The sequence below is a fragment of the Cupressus sempervirens genome, chromosome 6 (genome assembly GCF_028749045.1).
Source record: "Cupressus sempervirens isolate cs-2001-9-10 chromosome 6, ASM2874904v1, whole genome shotgun sequence".
Taxonomy (NCBI): Eukaryota; Viridiplantae; Streptophyta; class Pinopsida; order Cupressales; family Cupressaceae; genus Cupressus; species Cupressus sempervirens.
The window spans coordinates 395,502,342-395,511,446 of record NC_143123.1 but is presented as its reverse complement, the minus strand read 5'-3'; positions in this window follow the sequence as shown (position 1 = coordinate 395,511,446).

Below are 9,105 nucleotides of genomic sequence, written 5' to 3'. Positions count from 1 at the left end.
TCCTCATTAGTGTTTGGGTACTCTTGGAGATTTATGTTCCATTTGTCCAACCACTTGCTATTTTTTTCAGCTATGTTTTTTTAATGTTCCAACTCTTCTTCAACCATTTAATATTATCAAGTTTCCACAATCCATTTGTAAAGCAAGTTCTTTATTAGATTTGATTGTGTGTATTTTTTTTAGCATCAACGCTTTTGATCACACTAAGTTATCCATTATTAGGATGAGAGTGCAAAATCTTTAAACTCTTCTTCAACCACCATCTTAGGCCAATGATGCTTATCAACATTTCCAACTTTTTATAATTTAGTAAACAAATGATTGTTCAAGCCTCTTTTGAAAATATACCAACGCTTGCTAAGAGAGGATCTTTTAAGGAATTGTTGACTTGACCTTGTGGTTCCTAGTGCTAAGATGTTTTTCAATTCTTTCTATTTGTTGCCGTTTGTGATTTGACAAGTCACATCCCCAAACCTCGCATTTGTAGAGAACAACCAAAATTGTCAATAGATCAAAGAGTCTTCGTAGTTTTACAATCCCACAAGTTAGTCATCTTGCACCTATTTTGTAGAAGGTAAGAGACTTTCCATCCCCATTGAATACTTTTTGATTTGCATGTCTCACAACTTAGTTTACATTATATCGTTGCATTAATGTCAACTTTATCTTTTTACAATTATCCAATGTTAATTAGATTTTTTCACTAACATATGAAAAGATGTCATTTCATGACAATTTTATGTCATTCATTCATTTAACAACTTTATCTTTTTTTATAATTGAGTTAATTAATTATTATTTTTTAAATATTATTTTGACATGTGCATTTTTACCATATTCGAATTGTGTATAATTAAGTTAATAAATATCATTTAGCTTCAATTTTTTTTTACCTAATAGAAAATAAATTATATTAATAATTATCAATGAGTTTTTTTTTTAAAGATATAGATATTTTCAATTTTAAACGAAATGGTGTTACACAATGTTTACATTTAGTTCAATTTAGAATTTATTTATTTTTCTAATTGTTAAACGATTTCAAATTAATAATGTTACTCATTACCATAATAAGATGGTTTTTTAAATGTTTGATCAAAACAAGCTTAATAGATTCACACATTTTTCATGCAAAATTATCACAATCCAACTTGGAATATTATTCAAGACAAACTCAACAAAAAAATTGAAAATGGGAGAATAATTTTAATAATAATGCATGCACAATTTGTTAAGATAACACTTTTCTAATATGCCCCCTCTATGAGGTTGCATTCTAAGCACTCACAATTTTCTCCTCTCACATCACAAATCCCCATTGCACTATTGGCAACAACTTTGATGCTTTGCGTCGCTTCTTAAATTTATCATTTATCGATAATTCTCCACTTGAACAATTATTGGACGGAAAAAATTAAACTTCAATATTTGTTACATCATTTAAAATTTTAGGTGCACAAAATTCTCCATCACAATTACTAGCATGCATATCTCCACACCTACTTTGTTCTAGATGTAACTTTCAAAGGGTTTTTGTTTGTTTGTTTTGAACAATGGCTTTCAACTTGATTTAAGTTATTTTGTATATATATATGCACCCCCACATTGATATCTAATCACTCTAAAATAAATTTTTATTGTATTTTAGAGTGGTTAGATATCAATATTTTCTTCCCAAACAAGTAGATTATAAAATAAATAAAATTTGAAGTCATTCTTATTAACAAAATAAAATACATACATACATACTGTTGTGGTCCCACAATGCACGCCCCATTCCTCACTAGGAATGGGGATCCCTTACTTTTTTTCGAATTCCCAAATTAACTATTTGGGAATCAATTTTTTTTTAAAGAGTTAGAAATTAAAAAAACCTAAATAATTGAAAAATTGGAAAAATATAAAAATTATAAAAGTAAAAAAAAAAACTTTCACACGCACCTCTGCATCCGCGCAGGGCCGCGGTGGGCGGAGGGTTATAAAACCCCCACCTTGCCTTAACACTTCATCATTTTTTTCACATTGCGCTCGAGAGCTTCCATTGCCGTGCACACAAAGGTGCGCCCAAATTTTATTGCAAGCGTGGCACAACATGGCACCTTGCACTGTGAAAACCTTCGGCGCCGTGCACTATGAAAACCTTTGGCGCTGCGCGCTGTGAAAACCCTTGGTGTGTGCACTATGAAAACCCTCGACGTTGCGCGCCATGAAAACCGGCGTTGTGTGCCCAAAGGAACAACGCCACACACTCACACTTGGCGCCGCGCCGCGCGCCCATGACACCGCGTGCCCATGGCGCCGTGTGCCCTCGAAAGTATGGTGCCACACATCTTCCTAAACTCGGCGTCGTGTTCCTTGTGTGCTAAAAACATGGCGCCACGCACCGCTAATTGCATGGCGCCATGCGCCCTCCAAAGCATGGCGCCGCGCACAACCACAAGCTATTGCACATGCCCTTGGTATTTTTAATTTTAAAAAAATAAATTAAAAAGAAAAAGAAAAAAAGACGTAAAATAAATAAAAAAGGACACATTTTTATTATTATTATTCAACACTCTTTTAGACATGAATTAAATTTTTTCTTTTGCAATTAGTTTTTATCAATAAGCTAATAAACGTTTTTTCTTGTGTCGTGTAGAGAAATGGCATCCACATCCAGAATGGCACCCAAGCTCGTCGTATTTAAGTTCCAAGGCATATCGTCAAAATCAAGATTCCATGATGATTACGCAGAAATCAGAGATACTGACTTGGGACATACAAATTTGGGAGAGTTCCTTAGAATCTGCAAACAAGCCCACTGAGAGATCAGCTTTGGTCTCCTCTTTGATTCATTTCGGACTGGTGAACGCAGCTTCACATCCCATATCAGTACAATCAGCAGAACTAATCATGACATTGGCGCAACGTTTTGTTTTTGAAGAAAGAGTGGTCAAGAGTGTCATTGGAGAGGTTGTATTGGACCTAGGACCTGACAAAATTGAGAGGGTCTTCCATCTCCCAAGAGCAGACCAGTTCATTAGACTCTCATATGAAGTAGCTGAGAGATGGTACAGGGAGCACCAATAGAAGGCAATTGACATCATACAATCTTTTTACCTCATTGAGAAGCCTCCTCAGGGAAGGATAATAGGCAAAATGGATATGACTCGGGCATACATGAAGGAGGACATTGGATATTCCATCATTCTTTCGAGAAGAGTCATGGGTCTACCCGTAGCAGACCATCTCAACACTTTTATGGTCAACTTCATTGAGACCATTAGAGCAACAAAGATACCATTGGACTGGGTCACCACACTAAGTGAAAACTTGTGTGAGCAATTGAGGATAGTAAAGGACAAGAAGAAGTTTTATATGACTTCTTACATGGTATACCTGCTTGCAGCAAGGGTGACAAACTATCCCAGTTTGTTCAAGAGAGGTAGTATGTAGGATCCTAATGCCTGGCCATACATAGTCTACCCTTAGCTGGTAAACAAGAAGCTCTTGGCATAGAGCAAGGAGTACAAAATCGTGAATGATGCATTCATTTTTGTGATCATTTGATTCATTGAGGGAGATTATGGGAAGAGGTTATCTAATGAAGCCAAAGCAAAGATTATAGTTCTCGGAGCCTACTTCATCTAGTTTAAAATGTTCACATATCTATGGGTAGTTGGTGCCTCCATCAATCCTAAGAAGCTCCCAAGATATCTTAGTGACAAACTGGTGCTATTGGAGATTGTCGGGCAAATTGAGTTGGCATATGAGAAGATAAAGAGACAATGGACCTTGTTGGGCATCGCCTTTGGTCATTGGACCATACCAGGTGAAACAGAAACAAGATATTTTTTCATTTGAATGGGAGTGGGGGAATTATCCCCTTGAGGAGTACAACTCTCCCCAGCCCTATTTTGACAATATTGGGAGAGTGGAGAGTCTGGCAGGAAAAGATTTCCATCATGAGGATGCTATTGAAGATCACTGGATGAACGCAACAAATGACTACGATGTCCGCATAAGGGACTATTGTAGGATGACTTTATATCTAACAGAGAAGACTCCAGTTGAACATCTCGGAGGAGATAAGGCAACATAATTCTACGAAGTTACTAGAACCCCTTTTCAACTCAGATAAAATAGGAGAAAGACCCATTATGAATACTGAGGTTAACAAGGAGGAGGTTGATATTAATCATCGGGCGAGGCATGTCATCAGAATGACGAAGGATTGGATCAAGAAGCCTTTTCCACTTGATCCAATACTTGATACAATGATCTTTCATGCACATGCCTGTCCAGAAAGAGGTAGAGGGAAGCAAGTAACAATATATACCTTTGTGGCCCAGTCTGCTATCAGGCCAGAGACAGTGTACCAGCTTGATTGCTAGCTTGGATACTATCACCCTCCATAAAGGAAGGGAAAGAACAAAAGGAAGAGGACCTCCCCTCAGAGAATTTAAATAGAACAGGTGCCTGCCCAACAACAAGAAGAGAGTGCACAAGGATTTGAAGATACTAGAGCTATTCATGTCTGGGATGAACCTCAATTGCCTCCCATTATGCCTAGCCAACTAGAAGAGGGAGAGATTCCACAGGTCTCCATTCCTCCTATGCAAGAAGAGCCAACTTCTCTTTCTGCCTCCAAGAAACAAAAGAAGAGGATTAAGATCTAGATGAAAAAGAGGCAAAGGATCAATAGAAGATAGGTGCCTTCCCCATCTATTCCTGAAATCATTCCGAAAGGGGATGAAGAGGATGAGGAAGAAGAATTAGAAGAGGAAGAGGAACAAGTGCCATTACAAGGAAGAAATTGACTAGCAAAAGCCACTGAGCTACAAAGGAGAAAGAGTGCCACGGGTACCTTGCCGTCCACCTAAGCAGAATCCTTAGAACTCTCTTCCTCGGAAGATGAAGTACAACAATGGGTGGATGAGCAGAGTGAAGAGGGCGATGACATTTTTTCAATGTCAAATTTTGATTTTATGCCTATGGGTTAAGAGTTGATTGGAGATAAGATCAGGGACACCCCTAAAGGTGAACCTAAACAAGAAGACTGGATGCAGATGCCACCAGATACACAGGGTCCTGATCTTACTCCCCCATCTCCACCACAAATTATGGTGGCAGATAGTGGCTCGGTGACTCCACCTCAAAGTTTGGAAGAAGAACAAGTTCAGAAGGAACCATCATAAGAGGAAGGACTAGAGCACATGGCGACCGATGAAGTGTCAAAGGAGGGACAAATGGTAAAATATTCTCAACCACCTTCCCAAGACACTGAGGTGCAAGTTGCAGGATCCACGAAGATTGAGGCTATAGAAGGGGAGTCCTCACAACAGGAGATGACTCCAAGTAGGAGTGATGAAGGGAAGGAGGTAGCAGAACACACCCCTTCGTCATCAAGAGCCAGGTCCTCAGCAGAGCACATCCCTAGATGGATTTAGAAGGAAATAATGAGGAGTACTGAACCTGAATTCCGTGCTTTCAAGAAAGAAATTTGTGACATTGCAAAGATTTTGAATAAACTTGAGTCTCCACCATGCGAGGCAACGCCGTTGGCATTTGTCACTAGCACATGGATCCAAGAATTGTTTGCATAGGTGGCTGTCCCTCCTGAAGACACAGATGTGGAAAGCCTTGGCCTTGAGGACTACGAATTGAAGGATGTTATGTTGGGGAGGCCTACACGAGATTCAACCTCGATTAATGATGACCATGGGAGTCAAAGAGGTCCTCAAGAGCATGGAACAGGATGAGGTTGAGCTTCAAACACTTGGAAGGTAGGTCAAGATCCTAAAAGGATATCTAGCCGAAGTTGTTGGTCCTTTGGATCCTAAGCACCCCGAGAAAACTCTGAATAACATACTTAGAGAAGGGGGAGGTGTGCAACTCGACCCATTTTTGAAGGCTTGTCAGGAGTGGTAGGAAAGTCTTAAGGAGAAAGGTGTTTTGATAATTATGGGAAATTTGAAGTTACTGCATGCTACACAGGAGAATGTGAATAAGATCGTAGAAATTTTGAAGTAGGACTTCTCTATTATGGATGATGTATGGGCCTGGAGTAAGGATTTACAAACTCTACAAGCCATAAAGGGGCAAAGGTACTGGATTTTGATTGATGTATATACGAGAGAAGAGCTAGATATGATTGATGACTGGATATAAAAGATAGCGGATAGCAATAAGGTAATGGGAACATTACACGAGGAGATTCATCAGCTCGAGGACCAAGCCCAAGTGTGAATTTTGGAAGCAGACAAACTCTATAGTGATGCATGCTTGGATATATTTGAGGATGAGGAACGAGAGAAGTTATTGTCAGTTGAGGTAGTAGTAGAGAATTTTAAGAAGACTTTGGAGGAGGCATCCAGTGATGAAGATATCTGGCAAGCCTTTAGGACAGAAGAAGCCTTGTTTAAATTGGATATCAAACTCGAGAATTTTGTTGACACCCAAATTGAGATAGACAATTATAGACAGAAGGTAAAAGAAAAATATCAGGCTTTAGATCTACCAGATGTAGCTATAATTATTGAGATGATAGAGAAATTCAAGGGCGAACATCCAAGTATAGCTTTGGGATGAAGAACAAAACCCAGATGCCAGAATTTCAATTTTGGCATTCAGTAAAATTTTGAGATTTTGACCCTATCAAGGTCCACAGCTCCGCAAGTCCGCAGTTCAGAGGTGCGCCAACAGTTAACTGCTTGTTCCAAAAATAGTGCTTTCCATGCAGTGGGAATGCATTCTGACAGCAGTTTAACTTCGACACACACCTAGTGAAGGACCAACTTCCAATTTTGGCACCTCCAGACACTCCTACTTTGACTAAAGACTTTCCTCCTCTTTCTTCTCTCATAATTTTTTTGTTTTTGACATGTAAAGGCTCATGCATCCAATTAATGAATAAAATATGGATGGAGTCCTACTAAGCACCTGATTAATTGTTAGTTTGTATATAATTAGTTTGTTTTATTGTTTAAAAGCATTTTATTGCATGAAGAATATCTCTCACTCTTAACACAAATAGAGAAGATGACTTCTTATAAATACCCTATTGTAATATGTAACAAAGGCCGCCGTTATTATGCAATAAAATTACGCTTTTGGTGCTCGCATTTGGAGTGTAGTAATTCTTGCCTGAATGTGTCATTATTTTGTGAATTTTGTTTATGAGATTGTGATTGAGCCAAAGGTTTATTGCATTGTTTCTGGTTGTGCTATCTTTTAGTTCTGGTGTTTGCTACAGATTTACGAATTTCGCTGACGTATCAAGCTCGAGAAGAAATCAACAACTTGTGCCTGCATAACTCTTTGTTTCGCATGAGAAAACTTTTCATGCCCTTGCGATTTGATGAAGAGTGAAACATCATTCGATTATTGAAATTTCCCATCGACGATTGAATTAGTGGAATCTAGGAAGCGCTACTCCTATTTTCATTAGTTACCTTACGATCTCTTCAAAAGCTTAACTTGCAGACATGTTTTTTGTAGCTAATGTCTATTAGGATTTCAATTTCATGTTATTTGCTTTTAAATTCATGTTATTTTTTTTAAAGTTTTGTTATTTTCTTTGCTAATCCCCTTGTTAGAATAGGAATTCATTTTAGTTGCATTGTTAGATTGCATTCATAAAAAACATAAAATACAAAAATATAGTTTTCTTTTAGTGTTATTTTTGAAACAATGTACAGATCCTACATTCCATCTGAAATCAAAACGAACTAGCAAAGGCTTCATTGTGAACATTTACATTTATCTTCAACTGAATGGGTTCTAGTAGGTCGCAAGATCACCCAAAACCTTGGAGTCGATTCACAAAATTAGCTTTTCAAGAGAGGAATTCGCAATAATTCCTATCATTCATCATTGTGCAAAATGACAGCTGAACAGAAGTGGCGCTAGAAGGGGGGCCACACTTTTAGATCTTAGAGAAAAAATGGAAAATTTGACAAAGTTTCAAAATTATGCCCTTTTTGCAAAAATCTGCGCTTTACACAAGTTCAATTTTTTTTTTTTGAGTTTTTGAGAAATTCAGGTCTGCAGCTCCACAGCTTCATAGGTCTGTGGGCCCATAGATCCATAGGCACGCAAGTCTGCAGATCCACAACTTTTCAAGTCCGTAGGAGCACAAAACTCTATGGTGTGCAAAATTTAGAGAGGTGAGAAAGTGTACTTCTATAGAGGTGCACTTTTTCCAGAATTGATGCAAACTGGAGGATATTGATCCAAAATCCCCATTTCAGTGAGCATTAAGGTCTACGCCAAGTGCACACTAGTTTCTTAAATTTGCCCACTTTCGCAAACCACGTAGTGACGAGGGAATATCATGAATTCAACCACTTCCATTCAAACTTTCATCATCTTATTCAACTCCACCTCCACTCCAACCATCTGGTGGGCCACCACATATTCCAATAGCTACGACATGCCAAACCCTCCAATGGGGCTTTTCGCGAACGCTGTAGACTCACCAATAGATTTGAGAGGTGCACTCCATGACCTCCCTAAGAATCTTGAGAAGTTTTTCCCAAGATTCATCTATGGTGAAACACGAACTGCCAAAGATCACGTCAAGTTATTCAAGGAAATTTGCAACCGCAAGCAGGTTGCTAACAAGGATGTGGTTCTTCGTTTATTCCCCTACTCTTTGGGGGAAATTTCCTTCAATTGGTACGTTAATTTGCCACCTGGATGCATTGGAGATTGGGACACATTCAAAAAATTATTCTTGGAACAACTTAAAAAATTCATCAACCCAGCTGTGATACATCAACAATTCATATCAATCAAAGGAAACTCAACTGAGATAGTTTCTCGCTTCAACCATCGCTTTCATATGGCATATTGCAAGCTAGAGATGCCATATACTATGCTAGTTGAAGCTGCTATTCAAATTTACCTAAATGCTATGGACCATCTTATTGCAATTTTTCTAAGAAGACTTCCTATAGCAAATATTGATACATTGGATAAAGTCTTCGTAGAGGCAATTACCTTCATTGAGCAAGCTAATCCTAACGGAGGAGGATTAATGCTTCCAACTCTGGCTATCATAGTGATGCCAACATACTCTATCAGAGTACCTACGATGCCTAGTCAATTCATACCTATGAATCC